At 36.6% G+C, this 22,370-nt stretch overlaps 2 pseudogenes across 1 annotated transcript; one reads left to right on the top strand and one right to left on the bottom strand.

Moving 5' to 3' along the window:
* Nucleotides 1–853: 853 nt before the first annotated feature.
* On the top strand, nt 854–4,362 carry LOC143548242 (polygalacturonase-like; annotated as a pseudogene). The gene is made up of 5 exons (XR_013137917.1): nt 854–870; nt 1,759–2,191; nt 2,733–3,022; nt 3,342–3,588; nt 4,109–4,362. The product of XR_013137917.1 is annotated as a polygalacturonase-like (transcript).
* A 10,454-nt stretch (nt 4,363–14,816) lies between these two features.
* On the bottom strand, nt 14,817–21,160 carry LOC143548240 (G-type lectin S-receptor-like serine/threonine-protein kinase At2g19130 pseudogene; annotated as a pseudogene).
* Nucleotides 21,161–22,370: the final 1,210 nt, after the last annotated feature.

The raw sequence follows: 22,370 nt of genomic DNA, 5'->3' as shown, positions 1-22,370 counted from the left end.
TCCCTCCCATCATTTTTTTCTTTTAATGAAAGTCAGGAACACCCATTTTATTTTTTTCCTTTCTTTTTATTTCTTAAATGAAACTCGGAAACACAACATATTTTTTCCATCATTCATTTTCTTTCCCTTTTCTCTTTTAAATGAAACTCGAAAACACTGTAGAATCAGTTTGGTTTGCATAATTCAGTTGAAGTTCCACTTAAATCAAAATATTATTTCTTAAAATGTTTGGTTCAAAGAATTTTTTTGATTTGGAATCATATTTAATTGACAAAGTAATTGCAATCAAACTTTAATTTAATTCCCTCGAAACTCCTTTATGAGTATGAATCCAACATTTCTTCTAATTTGTGAAGAAATTCGAATGAAGGAATTAAAATCTTCAACTAATCACTAAAGCGTCACATTCCGCAACCCTTGTCGTAACCCCACCCCACCCCACCCCCTCCCTATTGCGGATACTACTGCCACACTCTACATTTTGGCCATCATTGTTTTTGTTTCCATCCACTTCCCATCCCCAATCTGTCACTGCCACCAACCACCACCCTTGCCTCCACCCACTCAGGGGCGAATCTTATCAAGTGCTAGGGGATCCTGCCCCCGTTTTTTCACTCAATAGTGAAATTTACGTGTTCTCAACTGAAAACTTTTATACGTAGTGTAAATTTACTTGTTGTAGGGAAATTTGAGCCCCCCCAAAAAAAAAGCCCCTCACACCACCACCACCATTTTATGAAATTTTTTATATGTATTTTCGTCCTCTTTGGTGTACGTTTTCACCCAAGCTTCATCACTGCACCCACTATGCTGCCATTGTTGATGGTGTGGTGTAGGTTGTGATGGTGACACAATGGTTGTAGATGACCGGTAAGTGGTACTCGGTCGGCGTTGGCGATTTATGGAGGTGACGATAACAGCACTGCTAGGGCCCGTGGTAATGATAGATTCCATTTTTTTGTGATTGCTGCGGCTTTAAATTTCAAATATTTTTTAGTAAATTTTAATTTAAAAAAAATTCTATTCTTTCAATTTCAAGAATTCTATTCATTTAAGATTTTTATAGAAAAAATACACACTTTTACCTATACACTCAAGTTGGTAAACATGACATGCATGTAAATTCTTTTTAAGAGATAGGTTGCAAATTATACGAAGGATTGCTCATCAGTTGTCATCCCTATTATATATTTTTTAAATGAACAACATCATGGTCACATGGCTAGTACTGTCCAAAATTCAAAATCATGTTCATACCGTACATACCTGATATCTTCATATTATCATATACATTATACAATATACATGCATGTGTTCATAGTCTTCGATCGTCTGCATAAAATTTAAGGCTTAGATGCATTCTTTCCGGGATGCTTCTTTAAACAATTCATATTTACATCCTTCCCAATAAACAAAATGAAATCATTAATCATCTATATATACACCACATATCATGGCCATCCAATTTGTTTTTTAAATGATCAATATCATGGTCACATGAAAATTCAAAACCATGTTCATACCGTACAACACTTGATATCTTCATTACTTCATATACAATATATACATACATGTGTTCATAGTCTTCGTCTGCATAAAATTTAAAGCTTAGATGCATTCTTTCCGGGATGCTTCTTTAAACGATTCACATAAACATGCTTCCCAATGAATCATATAAATATTCTATATCTATATATGTATATATACAACACATTTTATATATAACTCACTAACTCATAGTTCTACTAAAATTTGCAGCCATGGATCAACACCTCCTAGAAGTGCATGCATTTGCTTCATATTTTCATTCTTTATGTCATGTAATGCAGCTTCCTACAATGTGGTTAGTTATGGAGCCAGACCCGATGGTCGAACCGACTCAAGCCAGGCGTTTGAAAGGGCGTGGAGGGCTGCATGCGCCTCAAAGAGCTCGACCATGGTTTATGTCCCTCGGGGCGTCTTCATGACTAAACCGGTCGTGTTTAGCGGACCATGCAGGAGCCGGATCTTGTTTCAGATTGATGGGACCATTGTTGCACCACCAAACTATCAGGACATGGGCAACTCCGGGTTCTGGATATTGTTCACTAAGGTTTCGAGGTTAACTATACATGGTGGAACCATTGATGCAAGGGGTTCGAAGTTCTGGGCTTGTCGGAGGACCGGTAGTCGATGCCCGCCTGGAGTAAGGGTGAGTGTCTCGAGGTGTAGCCGAGCCCAGCTCGTCTCGTTCAGTTTTAAGTGAATTTATGCTCGAGCTTGAGCTCGGTCGTTAGATCTATATTTCTAAAACTTGATAAAGTTTCAAGTTCGAGCTCAACACGAACTTATTATTTGTTATTTATTAAATATTTAACTATTTTATTATATAGTTATTTATATATAATTTTGTAAATAATTGAATAAGTATTATTTAGTTATTTTTGCACATTTTATATGTAAATTATTATTTCTGATATGTTATATATTTATTATACAAAACAATAATTATTGTATTTATATAAATAAAACATTTGTTTAGACTCGCGAGCCTATTCTAGCTAGGTATGTGAAGCTCGAACCCGAGCTCGTTTAAGCCTGGCTTGATTCAAGATTTTAGGGTGCCAATTTTAAGTAGCTCACAGTCGATTCGTCTTGTTTACAACCTAAGTATCCATATAAAAGTGTTTTGAATATGTGTTACTAATTATTCAAGTAGTGATTTAATTTGTTAAACCATGTGTGTTGTGCAGTCGTTATCGATCCTGTGGTCGAACAATGTGATGGTTAGCGGGCTCAAGTCACTATACAGTGAACTGATTCATGTCACCGTAAGCGACAGCAACAATATCGTGTTCGACCATTTGAACATTATAGCACCGAGCCGTAGCCCAAATACAGATGGGATCATCATTCAATCATCTACCGGTGTTACCATAAGGAATAGTCTTATTAGGACAGGTGACGATTGTATCGCAGTTGGTCCCGGATCCAAGAACATATGGATGGAGAAAATCGCTTGCGGCCCGGGCCATGGTATTAGGTATAAACTTCAGCCCCTTAATCTTTTTTTTTAAATAGAGTTCTTTGGAAAGAAATAGTTTGTGGTAAATGGGTGATTTTATTATTTGGAATTTATATCTGGGTTAGTTGTTATCTAAGATAGCGGCTTTAGATCCTTCAACTATGCAAATCAAACTAGATCAGAAAGTTATGTCCGCCATATGAGATAACAACATTAACTTTAATGTCGTTATTTTAAATAGCGGCAACCAACTCATATTTAAAGTTAAAAAAAACACAAACTATTTATTTGTCATCATGAGGTTTTAAAAGAATTCATATCTTTCTTATTATAATAGTGCATAATCCTGAATTTGCAACATAGGTAGCTTGGGGAACAGTTTAAACGAAGCCGGTGTGCAAAACGTGACGGTGACAAACGCCGTGTTTACCAAAACACAAAATGGAGTGCGGATCAAATCATGGGCGCGAGAAAGCAAGAGTTATGCAACAAATGTGGAGTTCAGGAACATTGTAATGAAGGCAGTCGACAACCCGATTATCATCGACCAGACTTACTGCCCGGGTGATCGATGCCCACGTCAGGTGAGACAACACTTATTATGCACTAGGTTTTGTCAAAGGGTGTCAGTTTTTTCAGGTCGACTGACGGGTTCACATGTTAAATAATTTCCAATTGATAGGGGAACCCAAACACAACTTATTTATTTATCCGTATAAAAAGCATTAACCCTAATCCAGACACTTATAATCGTGTTTAGGAGTGAAAAATAATTTAAAAAATGAATCCCTAGACGAAAATTAAAAATTAAAGTTTTAAAATTTAAATGATGAACGCCCTTTCTAAACAAGTTTATCCAAAATCCAAATAAATTTCTTTCTAACCATAAGGATAAAAACAGGTTAGCAAATCAACCCATTTATTAAATGGGCCATTGTCAGGTTAGCCCGCTTATAATTTAGTAGTGTTTTGATGGACCCATTTAATAAACAAACTATATTAGCCAACATGATTATTTTTGTGTCGTGTTAGAAATCACCATACAAGTCCGAATCACATTCAAACCCATTATTGACTCGTTAACATTTTAACAAACAAATGTAGACATCTGGAGTCGAAGTGAGCAACGTGCGATACAGCAACATTAAAGGGACATCAACCACAGCGGAAGCAGTGAAGTTTCAGTGCAGCGTAAGTAATCCGTGTAGAGGGATTCAAATGCGAAACATTAGACTAACGACTCCGAATCGAGCAACCACCTCGACATGTGAAAATGTTCATGGTAGGGCTTCGGGTCAACTGGTGCCCAAAAGCTGCCTTTGAATGGTTGTTTCCTTTAGTTATCGCCAAACAATTGTAATGAGTTTTGTTTCTATTCAATCCTTTGGTTGAATATTGATATTAAATAGTATGAATTTGGTCTGGTGTCATCACTCATCAATGGCGTGTGCTCGTTTTCCACCTAAAATCACTACAGTCTAACCTTATACTTGTAACAAAAAAAATGAAATAAATACTATACTACTAGGCCATGGTTTTTTAAACCAAGAGTATATTTATATATATATATATAGAGGGCAACAAGGACCATGCTTTACAACCACCAAATCCACCATATAACCTCTATATATTACACAATCACAATACAAAACCCTGCCAATTTTCTCAAGACAAATTGCCTCGCTTTCATCGGTTCCTTGCCCACAAATACCTGATAGATTTTATATCACCAACCACGTTATACAATTGAATCAGCTTACCATTAAACACCAACTCATTTCTAGTCTTTCTTAAACAACGTAACGAGACAAACCACATGAAACAAAGATAAGTATTTACAAATTTTGAATCTTGAAAAATAAATTGCTTCTTTCTTTAATAATGTAATCAAAGATTGAATAGATTTATTAGATCGATACATTAATAAAACAATAGCATATATGAATAGAAGAGGGAAACTACACGGTTTAGTATTTGGATAATAAATTGGGTGGTCCCACTATTTACAATTTAACATTTAATATATTTTATAGCTATTTTTTCCTGTTATATATAAAAATTTGTTTGAAACCTCCAGATGTGTCAATCTATAAGAGGAGAAGAGACACTCAAGTGTATTATTCATGCACCGCCTAATTCTTTATTGTCATCTTATTTCTACCATCAAGTACCCACAAACAACAAAATTATTGGCAACACCTACCCACAAATGCCATAGAACTTTTTGTTTGTTTTTTAATTCTCCAAGTACAATAAATGCCAACTTTATGTGGCAAACATTTGTCATGAAATGAAACGCCCACATGGGGTGACGGTGCTATTGTCATGTGGTTTGAAAGCCACGCACCCTACCCGTATCAGTGCCCCGTCCTCTCTTAAGCTATTCTAAAAACGTTTCTCACACAAGAACTATGCAATCACTCAAAACCTACAACTAAGAAGAGTATTTCAACTCATGAACAATCTACAAACTAATAACAATCAAACTAGCAACAATGCGTTGCTAGTCATCACATATTACAAATAGCACTTAAGAATCTATGAACACTAGTACGTTGTAGCAGCAAGAGACGATCCAAAAGAAAACTCCTGGTATTCTAAAAATTTAAGAATTTTTGCAATTTTAAAAAGGGATTACTCTTTAAAATATTTTAAAATTGTTCTAATCAAGTTACTCATAAAATATTTTGAAACAATTTTTGCAATTTTAAAAGAAAACTCCTGTTATTCCAAAAGAATAATAACCAAGTTTTGAAATTGTTCCAATCAAGTCACTCATAAAATATTTTGTTTAAATCAGGCAACTAAAGTTTCCTCTGTGTTCCAATCCTAGATATTTTACCTGGATAGCGGGTTATCTAGTTTTTTTTTAAAATAGTTTGACATTGCATAATAGTTTTTTAAAAATTAAAAAAATTAGTAAAAATTGAGAAAAATAATTTTTAAATTGCGAAAATTGAAAAAAAAAATCTGAAAAATTGCAATGTCTGATTGGAACAAAATATTTAAGAGTGACTTAATTGGAACAATTTCAAAACTTGGTTACTATTCTATAGAGTAATCCATTTTAAAAACTCTAGACATAATCGTTTCTCTTAAAAACAAAAAAATCAATTTTAAAATGTTTAGTCCTGATCGGTTTAATTTAAGTACTAGTATACATACAGGTTAATTATTTATAAAATGCATCGGTATTATTATAAAATATATTGTTTAAATTGTTTTTATCTATCTATTTTAATCAAAGAAAATTACTGAAGACACATGTCATTTGAAGATTTATTCCTAGCCTAAGTTTCCTGCTCAAACTATTATTCTATTTTTAATAAAAACATATTTATGTCAGTGTAATAAAAAAATATCAATCCATTTTTTAATTAAATAACTAATTAACTAAATTATATGGATTAACAATATGCATGTATTTATGCCAATATATTAAAAATATTTATATATTTAATGAAATCAAGTCTAACTTTTTTTATAATTATTAATCAATTTATATACACTTTTGAGTGTAGAAGATGAGTGTATGAATTTAGATGAACGATAATAGCAATTTTATTATCACATATTTATTCAACCTCCTTGGACCCATGGCGTTCTCATCTATCTCTTTCAAAATTATAATTTATTCATGCTAATTTTATACATGATATTCTTTTTTTATGTCATTCTTAATGAAACATCTTATCATCTTTTGTTAGAATTTGTTATTGCATTAAAAAATATATTTACAACTTATAAAATCACTAGGTGCATCTTTTTTGTGATTATTAATAAACTGCGTGAGAATACACCACGTATTGATATGAATATTCAGTTAGAAAATATAATTTAAACGTATAAGACCATTTGATTTGATAAAATATAGTTTTAATCAATTAATTTCTATAGCTTAATTGTATTTTTTTTAAGCATCTCGTGCATCACATGAGGTCACCGGTTAAAATTAAGTGTCTGTGTTATGATCTATTCACAAAACCGCCAAAATCATTAATTCCCCGCCATAATGTTTATATTTTCACCAAAAACATTTTGAATTAATTTTAACAATCACATTCGTCTGCTCGCTTACCTCTGTAGCCACCTCATAAAATAATCACTCGCTTGCTTACCAAAAGCGGCAAGTTTTTCTTTTGTTTTATGAAACTGAAAGACTATCCATCAATAAATACTTTTGTGTCAAGATTATCAACAAAGAATTGGGGTTTCGGTCCAAATTTAACAAATTAATAAAGACTATCCATCAATTAATGTAACATCTCAAAAAAAAAATCGGTCAAAATTTGACAACTTAATAAAGATGAAGGACCAAAAATATTCTTAAGATAAGTAATGGGGAAAATGAGATAAGAAAATAATAGTGTTGCACCCCAACCTATGGCGGAACATGCTGAGGGCGACATAATTTGTATCATAGCTCAAAGACACTAAATATAATAAGTGTCAATATCGAAATTTATTTATTCACAACAATCGTACACAAATAATTCAAATGAAAAAGAAATTAATACAACATTTAGACCTTTGTAATTTTAGACTAAGTCCAAACTAATTGTTCACTTCATATAACAACCTGAATTATGCTTTAAAATAATTTGTCAACAACACATGTTGAGCGAGTAACCACAGTTTAGAATAATAATAATAATAATAATAATAATAATAATAATAATAATAGTGAGAAATAAACAATTCCTTGCATTTGTGAATAACACCAATTAATATAAACAAGAATGAGTGTCTTTTCGATCATGCCACTAGATTACGAGCATATCTACTCGGACGAATTCGTAACCAATAAACAACATAAAATAAAAGTAAACAAATGTGTCTTTTCGAACATGCCATTAGATTCGGACATGTCTACTCGGACAGCGTATGATCATAGTATGAGGATGAGAATGAGGATGGGATACCAACCAAACATAAAACAATAAACACATAATTCATATAACAATCAACAATCAATTGAGCAATACCACAGCCATGCAAATATTGGAATTGGTTTGAGTATAATAGTATAATAATAATAATAATTTCTAATACGCATAATGCTCCCAGATCGAAATAAAAGGAAAAAGGGGATGCGATTACTTACCTTAAAGAATAAGGTAGACAGTGATGCAACGACGGTAATGGGAAGGCGATTAAAGCGAACGCGTTAGTAGTTCCACAAGGAGTCTCGACGATAAGCCCTAGTTTTAAAATATACAACTAAAATAAATATTCTAACGACATAAACGAACAAGACAGACAACATTGGTTTATAACGGATTTGGGTATCGATAAAACGTACATCGTTACATATATTTTATATTAAATTTATAAACGATACAATGGTATCAAATGCAAGAACACATGAGACATATACGTGCCAAGACAGGTGAATTAAAAGCAGAAAAACAAAAAAAAAATACATGGGTTGACTCAAGCTGATGAAGACAATGATATGGATTTAGATAATTGCTTGTTATAGTAATAACTAGTACTTTACCCGTCCGGTGGACGGGAACATCAAAGAGAGAATGTGACGATTACATTAATACAAAAGAATTTATATTTGTCCCAGTCCGGTTAACTCAACATAACTATACAAGTAACTGTATTTGGCTGTTTTCCAGCTACCTTAATACATACTTGGCTTTACAAACCATACAACGGGTTAACTTTACTGAAGAAAACTTATCACATATTAAAAAACTAATTGCTAACGAAACCAACCCCCCTCTATTTCTTTTCTTTTTTGTTTTCTCACAGTGTTAGCTGTTTAACACCCAGATTGCTTTCTAAGAAAAAAATCACAAAATGAGAACTTTTATGCGCTTCCACCGTGCCAGCCACCAGCACTACAAATGCAACACTGCCCAACTACCAAGCCAACACCACCACTCTGTTATCGCATCACATTTTTATGTTATCAAGTAAAATAAGGCCCTGCACTAAAACAAACAAAAAGTTATATCAATCTCTAGATATAAGAACAACAATACAATACTGGATGCATATTTAGTTCAGCACATGTTAATGCAAAACCTAGTAGTGCTGATCCAACAGGAAGGATAGTGACTACTTCCCATGGAGGCAACCCTAAGTCAAAGGATAATAAAATCATACAAGCTGTAGGAGGCAAAAGTGCAATTGTTCGGACCTGCACGGGAAGTACTCAGGCATAGATCTAATATGATTAACAAATGATCCCAGATTCTATAATATTGTGTGCATCTGTGGGTCAAACGCAGGTTTGTGCATTGGTCAGACCCGAGAAAACCAAAGACCCGTTTTGGTGGAAATAATGGAACCAGAAAATCGGAAACTGGCCCTTGAAACTGCATTCAGGTCCCATATATAAAAGAGTCTGCCTCTATGGGTCTCATGATTACATGGACCCGTGTTACTTGAGTAATCTAGTATAGACAAGACTGCTTGTTACGAGCTAAAGCTAAGCCACAACAGATTTTGTTAATAAAGTGGTAAATGGGCCATATAAGTTTGTTACAGTCATAATATCATATCGCAACACTAAAATGTGAAACGGACCACAAACTAAAACCACAAGAATCTTTCTTAGTTTTAATTTATTGAAACTAAATATAAATATGATGTGCATGAAAATCATACTAAATTATTGTACTAAATCATAATGCTAATAGAGACAATAATATAGGTGATGAAAAACTAAATAAATCATACAAAACAGGTCTTCAAGGGTATTTTCAACTTCCTATCGAGCATACTTGGAACAAATTTTTTGTTAATCACAGGAACCTGGAACCGACCCTCTTGTATTCTAAGTGGGTATGACCAATTCGGGTTAGAAAGATCTTGCCCGGTTCATGTTAACCCCTAGACCCTAGTCAAACGGAACAAAACAGTATGTTTGTGTAACGGATCAAGACAGTAAATTTGTGTAGGTCAAAGCATGTGTTAGGTTGGCCCAAAACATTTAACGTGTATTATAATAAAATTGATAATTGTGATTGTAGACAGTATAATACTTAAATAATAATTTGGTTTTTTCAAATTAAATTATTTGGTCTAAAATACACCATGAGGGATTTTCAACCTTAAGGTCAAAGCTTGCGTAACAAAATCAAATGTTTTTGTTTTTCATATCTATTATACTTTTATAAACCATACATATGAGTTTAAATTATAATATGTATTATAAGTTTTATTTACATCTAAAACAATTATTATTTTTTGTTTGAAGTTTACAAAAATTGTTTATTCCCCTTCATAAGAGCATTCCCAGCCCGTTTCCTACCTTATATTTATATATATCATATAATTACATTAAAAAACACTGTATTTTCTCTCTCCTGTTTAATTAAACAATATTTGTTATACCTTTATCATCATATTTTCTCTCTTTTTCACTCACATCTACTTTATAAAAATATTAAAAAATTATATAGCATATACAGTGAAACCCCAAATTTAACTTTCCCGTATAAATTTTATCTCTTCTATACTCACGACACTCATAACCATACCATATAATTTGCGAACCCCTCTCACATAATTTTAGAGAACGGATTGAGAATGCTATAAAAATAATTCCCCCTTATTTAACCCACATTTCATCAAATATATTGAATTTCCCCCCAAATCGACCTTTCACTACGCACCTCAAAATATATTCAACTGCTCCCCCAATCTCCAGCGCTCTCCTTCACAAAGGCCGATGAACCACTTACACGCCACCATTGCTCGACGCCAATCGCTAGATCCCATCCACGGATCTATAGAATTCGGTTCATCCTCAACTACTTCCGGCTGCCCTTGTTACCATTCGTGATGCTGGTCTCCGTCATTAGATCTGATCGTTCGTTAAGTAAGTTCTTGCGTCAACACTTTCTGTCTTTATATACGTCATTTTCATAATTGTCTTACCTTTAATGTCTAATTACATTTAAGCCAAAGCAAGCCTTTAAAATTATAGCTTTTTGTTCTCTGTTTCTTGTGGGGAAAACATACTATTATTTGTTTCAAAAGACCCAACACAAATTGCATACATCTAGAGTGTTGGTTAATATTGCCTCTTGTAAAGCTTTTAATTTTTAATGTCCGAAACTTGATTTTTTGCACCAGGTTATTAGATTTAGTCTTTAATAACGAGCTTAAGCAAGAAAATTGTTGTAAGGAATTTAGTGTTCATCAAGAAGTCTGATATCGAAACTCGCATTCATTTAGGAGTGTCAATGAGCCGAGCTTGAGCTTGGCTTATTTCGAGCTCTCTTTATAAGGCTCAAGCTCAGCTCTTTATTATTTAATTCATATATATTCACATATTTTTTCTTTTTGCAATCACAATATTATATGCAAACATAATGGTTCAGTTTCTAGGTTATGGTTTGATCAATCGTTTTTTATGCTCTCAACTGACATTGTAAGTTTAAGTATGTTTAGGTGCATGTAAATATATCATCTTTTTCACCTGCAATTGCATATCTTTTAATGCCATCTAAACTTTGAGATGCATTTGTTATCACTATTTAGTTTATAACAAGTATATTTGGCCACATATGCAGGTTGAACCTAAAACTGAGATATGTTACAGAACACGTCTAATAACCACTTGTAAGTAACTACAATACAGTTCTATTACAGGCCACATATGGAACTATTCATTTGAAGATTTTAGTGTGAACTCTTCCTTGGCCTTCACTTTACAGGTGACTGTATAGTTTAACTATTTTTTATCTTTAAACACACACTCTAAACATATTTCTAAGTCCGCATCTTTATCTACATTTGCTTTGGTTTTAATCCTTAACCGCATGCCCTTTGGTACATTGTACAATTAAATAAGATTATTCGTTCTTACATATTAAGAATATAAATTCTAACATGTATGCAGGTGGATTAAGAAATTAAAAAAAAAGGCTACAATACTAAATGGTCAACAATGCACAAATAAAATTCCTTTTGAAGCTTGCCTTCTCATGAAACACCATATGGCATAAACAATTCAAAAGGTGATATGATCATTTATAAATTTCTTATTGTGTGTTTGTTTAAATTGGTTAACACCTTTACATGCATTATGGATCTCCAGAATACTACTTAAGGCTTGACGGTGGTGGATGATATTTAAACCGTATTTACAATCATTATGATCAAAAGGGAGAAAATGAAGAAAGAGACTACATTGGAGATCATGAGAACCGAAACACTTTAATTTGTACCAACTTGGATACTTATTGTTTTAGGTTTCATTGATATTATTGTTTAAAGTTCAGGAAAAACAAATATTTGTCATGTTTTGCCTCAGTTAATTGAGTATTTATTGTATTATGCTTGTATAATTAGGATTTTAAATATTTACATAAAAAATTCGTTGATTGAGACTGATTTTTAGACATTAAAGAAACATATATGTGACTAAACTGACATATCTTAGATTAGTTTTCAGTCTCTGAAAGCAGCATAATAACTTAAATCAAGGGGTGTAGAGACTAATTCTCAATCTTTAAAACATCTTATTAGAGACTAATTTGATATATAATCATGATTTGCCATAACATATTAGAGACAATATAGCATGTTTAGAGAACTAATATTTAGTCCCTAAAGTTTTACATTAGTGACTGAAATATCATAGTATTCGGGACTGACTTGTAGTCACTGCAAAAATGTATCGGGGACTGAAATGATATGGTACCAACCAACTAATTGAGGACTAAATTTTTATGAATCGGAGACTGACTGTTCGTCCCTGTTGGTGCCACACAAAGGGGACTGATTTTTAGTTACTAAAACCATTATCTAGGACTAGGCATTCGTTACTGGTTGGGGACTGGCAATTCAGTTCCCAATAACCATTAGGTGCTGATTGAGGAGTATTAGAGACTAATTTTTTAGTCCCAGAAACCAATCTTTTTTGTAGTGCTTATTTTGTCCATTTGACTCGCTTCCATTTTAACTATCTATATTTTGATTTCATCCGTTTGATGGATAGAAGAGTTGCTTACCTTTATGCTTTGAAGTGAGTTAATGTTGTGAAATTTCCTCTTTACTGTAACAATTAATATTATTCAGATAATGAGAATTAAGTTACAAAAATGCATTTAAAGGTTGCTACTTAACTTAACTTTAAATGCTATGAGCTTTCCATGTTTATATGCATTCATTCAATAAAAGAAAGATAAGAAATTTGAAGTAAATAACCATAGATCACTATATAACAAAAAGTTTGTATGCGCGGGTAAAACAAAAATATTGATTAAATGTGCTAACAACATTACAAAAACAGAAACTAACTACTTTTGTGATGCTTTTATTAATATTTAGAAACAGTAGTTAGGGTACCCTAAATCCAGAAGAAATGAATGGATTCTTACATATACCGGTTATTCCAAATGTGAATAAAACTCTCATCAAGATAATATTAAAATCATTAGGCTGCTTAATTATTTCAAAACAAATCACCTCATCCGGATTAACAGTCATAGTGTCCAAAACACCAATTTAAATAACCATAGATCAAGTAGCAGCACAAGAAATAAGATGTATTCTACTCAGAAAAAAAAAGCAAACAAAACCTTTTAATAGATACCAATGTCATTCCTTGATTCATAAACCTAACAATCAAACACCATCCTAATTCTGATGAAAATGGATTCGGGTAGAAATGATTCGGTATTAAAGTTAACAACCGGTTTCAACCCAACCAAGCCGATTTGTATGGGCTTGAATATATTGTTCCAAAACCGGTTTTATGACCCGAACCGGTTTCTCCTCAAACTGGTGTTGCCCAACTTTGACCAAACTGGTTCGTGCCTGTGTTTTGTACACCTCTAGTTGATGTATTACAACAACACTTTGGGCAACTTTCGGCCCATTCCAATTTTAAGTAATTAACGTACAAAACAGGTCGAACAAACAGATTTGAGGGTATACCAAGCTCCTCGATCGCTTTACTAAAAACATATTGACATAAATAAATGAAAGTAACAACCGACCTTAGTACAAGCACAAATGTAATGAACATCCATGTTCTCAAGACAATTCACTTCCCTCAATCTTCCATCACAGAGCATAATCAACCCACAATCCTAATCACTGTTTTTCCTATATCACACATAAACTAAAATTTTCAGTCAAGACCCTCACGGCTAATAAATACAAGTTGTGAGATTTGAATGAAAATCGAATGATACCTGAAGAGAATAGATGATGAACAAATGATTTTGAGGTACCGATTGAAGATGATTATCAGACTGAAGATGATGAACAGATAATTTTAGGTACCGATTGAAGATGTCCAACTCGCTGTTTGCTTGAAATCCCCAAATAAATAATTACAAAGAGTAATGATTTTATATATCTGCTTTGCTTATCACACGGCTTAAATTAAATATGAGGTCGAATTCGGAACGCTTTTATTAATTCTCACTCTATGATAACCTATTATATATATATATATATATATATATATATATATATAATATTTTGAGGGTTGTATTGCAATTATTTAAACTATTTAATTTGACATTTTATAATTTTTAATTACTTGTCAATCTACGATTTACATATTATGTTTTCATGCTGTTGCTATTTTGGACGATGTTTTAAACAAAAAGCTTTGCTCTCTTTTCCAAAGACCCAACCAAAAGTACATTTAAATGTCTATTTAAAAATATATCCCCAACAGTACATATGCACGTTACATGCTACTTGGCATTACCCAATACGACACTACATTACACATTAATATTATGATATTTGATATTCTTAACAAGCCTCACTATTACTATTCATACATGTATAACCAGCTATAATCCAAAGATAAAGATGCTTATTTTCAAGATGATCCACTCAACGGTAAATTTGAACTACACTTGTGAATTCCCGATTGAGAAGATTGCTTGAAGAAAAGAACATCCTCTGTGTCATCAGCAAAAAACTTGACAGAATGCGGGATTGGAGGCATGCTCACATCCGAAACCCCTTCAAGAATATGTTCCACCTGACTCATTGAAGGCCTGTTCTCTTCCTCTTCTTGTATACACCAATAAGCAACTTTGAAAATTTTGGTGACTTGTTCAGCACTAGCTTCCCTATTCAACCTACTGTCTAACAAGCTAAGGATATCACCTCCCTCCACCACAATATTTGCCGCCAAACTAGGGAAGAATGTAAAATTCAAATCTTCATGTTGCTGGGAATTTCTCTTACCGGTTATCAACTCAAACAGCATCATTCCGTAGCTATAAACATCTGCTTTGGCAGTGACAGCCAACCCCGATAACCATTCCGGTGCTAGATACCCTCGAGTCCCTCTCATAGTTGTCAAAACCCTACTGAAGTCTCTGCCCATGAGCTTTGCCAGACCAAAATCTGCTATCTTCGGACAGAAATCGAGATCCAAAAGAATGTTTTCTGGCTTTATGTCACAGTGGATTATACAATCTCTGCATTTCTCATGAAGATAAACCAACCCTCTGGCAATTCCAAGTGCAATCTGATATCTTGTATTCCATGTTAGAACATTATCTTGTTTTTCAAAGAAAAGATGAGAATTTAGAGAACCATTTGGCATGTAATCATACACCAACAATCTACTTTTACCCTGTGCGCAGAACCCACAAAGGCGTACGATATTAACATGCTGGATTATCCCAATCGTGCCAACTTCACTCCTGAACTCCTTTTCACCTTGGCTGACACCTTCCAGCCTTTTCACTGCCACAATGGATGAATCATGCAGTATCCCCTTAAAAATAGAACCAAAACTACCTCCCCCAAGTTTATCTGAGAAATTTTTGGTGGCTATTTTTAAATCTCTGTAGGCAAATGCCACCAACTGTCGAAACACGAGATGAATCTGACCTGATACATGACGATGTTTCCACGGATTTCGAGATGAACGAACCACGTCTTGATCTTCTTCTCCGGCTGGTTGGGATCTGCAATGACTTTTTGAGGGTGTGGAGGTGACCGCTAAGAAATCTCCAGGATCTCTTGTTCACAGACACAAAAATATGGTGGTGGCTCTTATTGAGAATGACCAACCCCTAATAAGGAGGTGGAGACCTCCTTATATAGGGAGCCTCATGGTCACCATCATGGTACCCTAATGGGCCTAGCCCAGTTAGGGTTACCTCCACAAAACCCCCTCAGCCCAATAACATTGTATTAGTCCATATAATAAAATAAGCCAAACATAATAAATTTAGGGTCGTAAAAACCGGGTTTAGTACCATACCCCTACAAGCCCCCCCCCCAAGTCCAGAGTTGCTCCTGGGCGCGCAAGCGTTTAGGTGGAGCGTTGGACTTTATGAGGTGTGTTAGGGCGTGAGGCGGTTTTTTCCCTTTTCTTCTCTTCGGCCTTATCTTTATTGTCTTTGAGTTTTGGGAGGTTTTCTTCATGATGGTGACGTGTTGTGGTTTTTATGATAATGATGGTGCACTAGCATGAATAAGATATAGCACGCCGAATAATAAAAGCCTGCGCGCGAGGCGACTTACGAGCTATGAGAACAATAAAGCTTGCGCGCGAGGCGACTTACGAGCTATAAGAATAATAAAATCTTGCGCGCGAGGCGTCTTACGAGCTATAAGAATAATAAAAGCTTGCGCGCGTGAGGCGTCTTACGAGCTGTAAAAATAATGAAGCCTGCGCGCGTGAGGCGTCTTACGAGCTGTAAAAATAATGAAGCCTGCGCGCGAGGCGTCTTACGAGCTATAAGAATAATAAAAGCTTGCGCGCGTGAGGCGTCTTACGAGCTGTAAAAATAATGAAGCCTGCGCGCGAGGCGACTTACGAATCTATGAGAATAATGAAGCCTGCGCGCGAGGCGTCTTACGAGCTATATGAATAATTAAGCTTGCGCGCGTGAGGCGACTTACGAGCTGTAAAATAATGAAGCCTGCGGGCGAGGCGACTTATGGATCTATGAGAATAATGAAGTCTGCGCGCGTGGCGTCTTACGAGCTATAAGAATAATAAAAGCTTGTGCGCGTGAGGCGTCTTACGAGCTGTAAAAATAATGAAGCCTGCGCGCGAGGCGACTTACGGATCTATGAGAATAATGAAGCCTGCGCGCGAGGCGTCTTACGAGCTATATGAATAATAAAGCTTGCGCGCGTGAGGCGACTTACGAGCTGTAAAATAATGAAGCCTGCGCGCGAGGCGACTTACGGATCTATGAGAATAATGAAGCCTGCGCGCGTGGCGTCTTACGAGCTATAAGAATAATAAAAGCTTGCGCACGTGAGGCGTCTTACGAGCTGTAAAAATAATGAAGCCTGCGCGCGAGGCGACTTACGGATCTATGAGAATAATGAAGCCTGCGCGCGTGGCGTCTTACGAGCTATATGAATAATAAAGCTTGCGCGCGTGAGGCGACTTACGAGCTGTAAAAATAATGAAGCCTGCGCGCGAGGCGACTTACGGATCTATGAGAATAATGAAGCCTGCGCGCGTGGCCTCTTACGAGCTATAAGAATAATAGAAGCTTGCGCGCGAGGCGTCTTACGAGCTATAAGAAAAATAAAAGCTTGCGCGCGAGGCGACTTACGAGCTATAAAATGATGATAATGACTGGCCCACAAGGGCCTCCTCCGCGCAGGATGAATATCCCGGCCTGTTTTCAAAATAATAATGGAGGCACAAATGGCCGGATAATAATAATGATGTCATAGGTGTTTGTGCGGCTCGTAGCCGAACCTGCAAAAACATGTCAACTAAAAGTGGATGTATTGCATGGTTCCCATCCTCGGGCAAATTATGAGGTGTGCCCAACCTTTAAGCTTGGCGCGTGGCCTATGGGTTTATGAGGATTCCCAACCTTTAAGTTTGGCGCGTAGCCATATGGGATATTATGAGGATTCCCAACCTTTAAGTATGGCGCGTAGCCATATGGGATATTATGAGGATTCCCAACCTTTAAGTATGGCGCGTAGCCATATGGGATATTATGAGGATTCCCAACCTTTAAGTATGGCGCGTAGCCATATGGGATATTATGAGGATTCCCAACCTTTAAGTATGGCGCGTAGCCATATGGGATATTATGAGGATTCTCAACCTTTAAGTATGGCGCGTAGCCATGTGAGTACAATCATGGTTGTTCTTATCCTGATTTGGATTAGACTGTTCATTTGTTATGTCGCTTACGCGCGGTCTGCGCAATGTCTCCTTTATTCTCACGTGCAAATGTGGTGCGTGAGCGTGCATGATGCGTGAGCATCTAATATGCATGAGCGTACGTGAAGCCCAATAACATATGTGATGCGTGAGCATATGAGATGCGTGAGCATGCGTGATGCGTGAGCATGTGATATGCGCCACGAGCATAGGTTTTGGCTGTCTTCATGAGCATGTGATATGCGTGAGCTGTGGCGTAAAGTAATCGCCGGGAGCGCGCATGCGATCCGCTGTGGCGTAGAGTAATCGCCGGGAGCGCGCATGCGACCCGCTGTGGCGTAGAGTGATCGCCGGGAGCGCGCATGCGACCCGCTGTGGCGTAGAGTGATCGCCAGGAGCGCGCATGCGACCCGCTGTGACGCAGAGTGATCGCCGGGAGCGCGCATGCAATTCGCTGTGGCGTAGAGTGATCGCCGGGGGCGCGCATGCGACCCGCTGTGGCGTAGAGTGATCGCCGGGGGCGCGCATGCGACCCGCTGTGGCGTAGAGTGATCGCCGGGAGCGCGCATGCGACCTGCTGTGGCGTAGAGTGATCGCCGGGAGCGCGTATGCGACCCGCTGTGGCGTGTAGTGATCGCCGGGAGCGCGCATGCGACCCGCTGTGGCGTAGAGTGATCGCCGGGAGCGCGCATGCGACCCGCTGTGGCGTGGAGTGATCGCCGGGAGCGCGCATGCATCCCGCTGTGGCGTAGAGTGATCGCCGGGAGCGCGCATGCGGAATCCGAAGTTGATCCACAAGGAGCGATTTTGATCCGCGGTGGCGCGCACGATCTAGAGATTTTGAATATCCACATCAGGTAGGTTTTATGTAAAACCAACAGATCTAATAGGATTTATAGATCTATGAATATGAAGTGTGACTGTTGCTCAAACGAACCCAGATCTTAAAAAATCATAACTAGATTTGGTATATTTCACTTAGAAAAAACACAGATCTAAGGGTTTTCCCCAAAAGTTCGGTGGTATTTCTTCCTGTGTATTTCCAGATCTGGAAGTATTTTTTAGATCTACGGATTTTTGGATTTCCATAGAACATATCTGAAAGAAGAAACCGTAGACCCGAGATATTGATGAACAGATCGGAGGGCCGAGACGAGAAGCGAAGCGTGGTTCATTGCCGTCCCATGGATGGCGCCATTGTCGAAACACGAGATGAATCTGACCTGATACATGACGATGTTTCCACGGATTTCGAGATGAACGAACCACGTCTTGATCTTCTTCTCCGGCTGGTTGGGATCTGCAATGACTTTTTGGGGGTGTGGAGGTGACCGCTAAGAAATCTCCAGGATCTCTTGTTCACAGACACAAAAATATGGTGGTGGCTCTTATTGAGAATGACCAACCCCTAATAAGGAGGTGGAGACCTCGTTATATAGGGAGCCTCATGGCCACCATCATGGTACCCTAATGGGCCTAGCCCAGTTAGGGTTACCTCCACAAAACCCTCTCAGCCCAATAACATTGTATTAGTCCATATAATAAAATAAGCCAAACATAATAAATTTAGGGTCGTAAAACCGGGTTTAGTACCATACCCCTACACCAACGATCCTGGCGTTGTCGTTTTTCCAACTAATGTCCTCTGTTTTATTCGGATTATGAGCAAAATTACACCCAATATGAACACCACACCTGCAACAGTCCTGGCTATTGCACCTATGACCTCCCTAATCTTTTTATGACTATTCTTTATAAGACTTGGAACATCTTTAGACGCAACTTTGATGTAGATTTTATATGTATATGATCTGTTCGAAGAAAACACAAATGATATGTTATTCAAGTTTTCACGATTCCAATGCATGCATATATTGGATATAAAAGTATACGCATTACAGATACAGTAGTCCAAGCAAGAACTTCTGCATTCTGTTTCATCAATTTGCAGGGATTCATTTTCAGGAAATTCAGAAGAAAGCTTTCTTCCAAATAACCTAAGATGAACATCGGTTTCTCTGTCTTATCACTACAATATGTTTCCGTTTTTCTCACACACCCACCAGAGAAATCGCCCAGATTCCAATCACTCTGTGATTTAGGCTTGAAACCAGTCAAACAATAACAGGATGACAACATCTGCTGATTGCAAACAACAAATGCCCCATAGACTCCATAAACATCACAAATTGCTCGTGGCTGAGACCAAAACAAATTCCACTGCCCGGTGCTGTCCATCCATGACAGCTGTTTTATCTGTCCTGAGAGGTCTATAATTAATCTTGAAATAATTGAAGGATTGTATAAAGAATAAGTGAAATAACTCCCATTTTCATTATCAACGTAGCTGAAATTGTAGATATAATTAGACCTCATTTCAGGCACTAAGCTAAATTGATAATCTTGATCATTCCAACTACCACTAGCCCGATACACTACAGATGTATTCCACTTGATCAGATACTGCCTTTCATTTGGGTCAAGCTCTAAAGAGAAGAGTCCCATCCCAGGATCATCCTTATTTCGCCATGAAGTAAGAACCTGCTTTGTATTTGTACTCTTATTGTATCCCAACTTACCACCAGGCAAGAAAGTATCCGTTGGATGATCAAAACTTTGCCAAATTGGTGGGCTTGACTTTTGTCCGTATCTTAAAACTAATTACCATCATCAAGCAGAACAACTGATGCATGTGTAGCAGCAGTAGAGCTCGTGTTTGTCGACCAAATTTGGGTGTTTGACTTAGCATCTAAGAGCACCAAGCTACCATCTATTATTTTCATTTCAGAAGAGAATTTGTCTGAGACGGGTGCATCTCTATTTGCTACCCAGACCACTGTTTCACTGGTAATTCTTGTCTTTTTGTACCAAATTCCGATGTAATAGTTGGGAGACTCACCTGGTTTAAAGAAGCCCATTTCAAAGTTTCCGTCACGAGAGACAAGTGGCTGGTCTCCCGAGAGAGATTGATTTACCGCCAAAGTATCAGCTCCAGATGAGCCAACAGGAACAACTAAAAAGAAACAGAAAAACAACTGAAAACCTATTAAAACCATGCTTGCTTTATTTGTTTATCTTGCCCAATGTGGCTGATCCCCCCAAAAATAATCATGGCAATATTCAGAATAAGTGCAAAACATGACGACAACACACGTTAGACGACTTCAAAAATCAACCCTCAGTCAATGTGGATGGCAAGTTACGTAATATGTATGGAGAATAATAATAATAATAACAATAATCTTAGCATAGTTTCTAGACATGAATTTTCAACAACAAACGAAAATGAAGTGTATTTCCACCCGTTTATCATTTTCTTTGACATGCTCTTCCTCTCCAGCTTTTGTTTTGAACTAGTATTTACACCCGCGTTGCGGGGGTATTGGGCAAGAGGGGGTGTAAAATCGTTTATTTACAAATTCAATTTACTCGAAAACATGGAGTCGCCACCATCACCACCTTTCGTGAGCCATTAAGGAAAATAAATTAAAAGTAGATGTAAAAACGTTAAACCATGCACGATGGTTCATGTTGATGAAAGGCATCAACAAAACATTCTTTACCGACAACAAAATAAAATAGAAAATTCGAAAATAACATAAAGGAAAACAAAATAATAAATTAATTAAAGTTTATAGACTTTATTTTAACTCTTGTAAAGTTTAGAGACAACAACGTAAAATTGATAAAAACTAACGTGCGTTTATTTTAAAAATTATGATATAAATTAAAAAAGAAATAAAAATAATCTAACAAACAACTATCGCAATAATTGAACCCAGGTGGTTTGTTTCCCAACAACCTTACCACCACGAACTAGAGATGATCAAAAAAAACCGGTTCCGGAACCGGAACCGGTGGAACCGAACCTGACCCGAACCGGTTCCTACCCGATTTTTGTAGGAATCGGACCCTATCTGATTCAACCCGATGATCCGTGACCGGTTCTTGCATTTCTGAGTGGGGGCGGGTAGGAACCGGAACCGAACCGGAACCGAACCGGAACCGGTTCCATCCGGAACCGGTTAGGAACCGATTCTAGCCGTTGGATCGATATAGCCGTTTTTTGGCCGTTTTTTGACCGTTGGGGTCAAAAATAGCCGTTTTTTGGCTCCCCCAAGCACCCCACTACTAGTATAAATAGGTATTTGGTGTCATGGCTTCATCACAACACTCAAAACGCAAACCCAAAAGCAAAAAAATACAAAAAAACGCTATTACAACATTTTGAGTTATCTAATCTCTTGTTTTCTCTTCTTCTATATT

The sequence above is a fragment of the Bidens hawaiensis genome, unplaced genomic scaffold, assembly GCF_021521415.1.
Source record: "Bidens hawaiensis isolate Kalapana, Puna unplaced genomic scaffold, B.hawaiensis_p1.1 tig00014981_1, whole genome shotgun sequence".
NCBI classification, from domain to species: domain Eukaryota; kingdom Viridiplantae; phylum Streptophyta; class Magnoliopsida; order Asterales; family Asteraceae; genus Bidens; species Bidens hawaiensis.
This window is presented reverse-complemented; position numbering and strand designations above follow the sequence as displayed.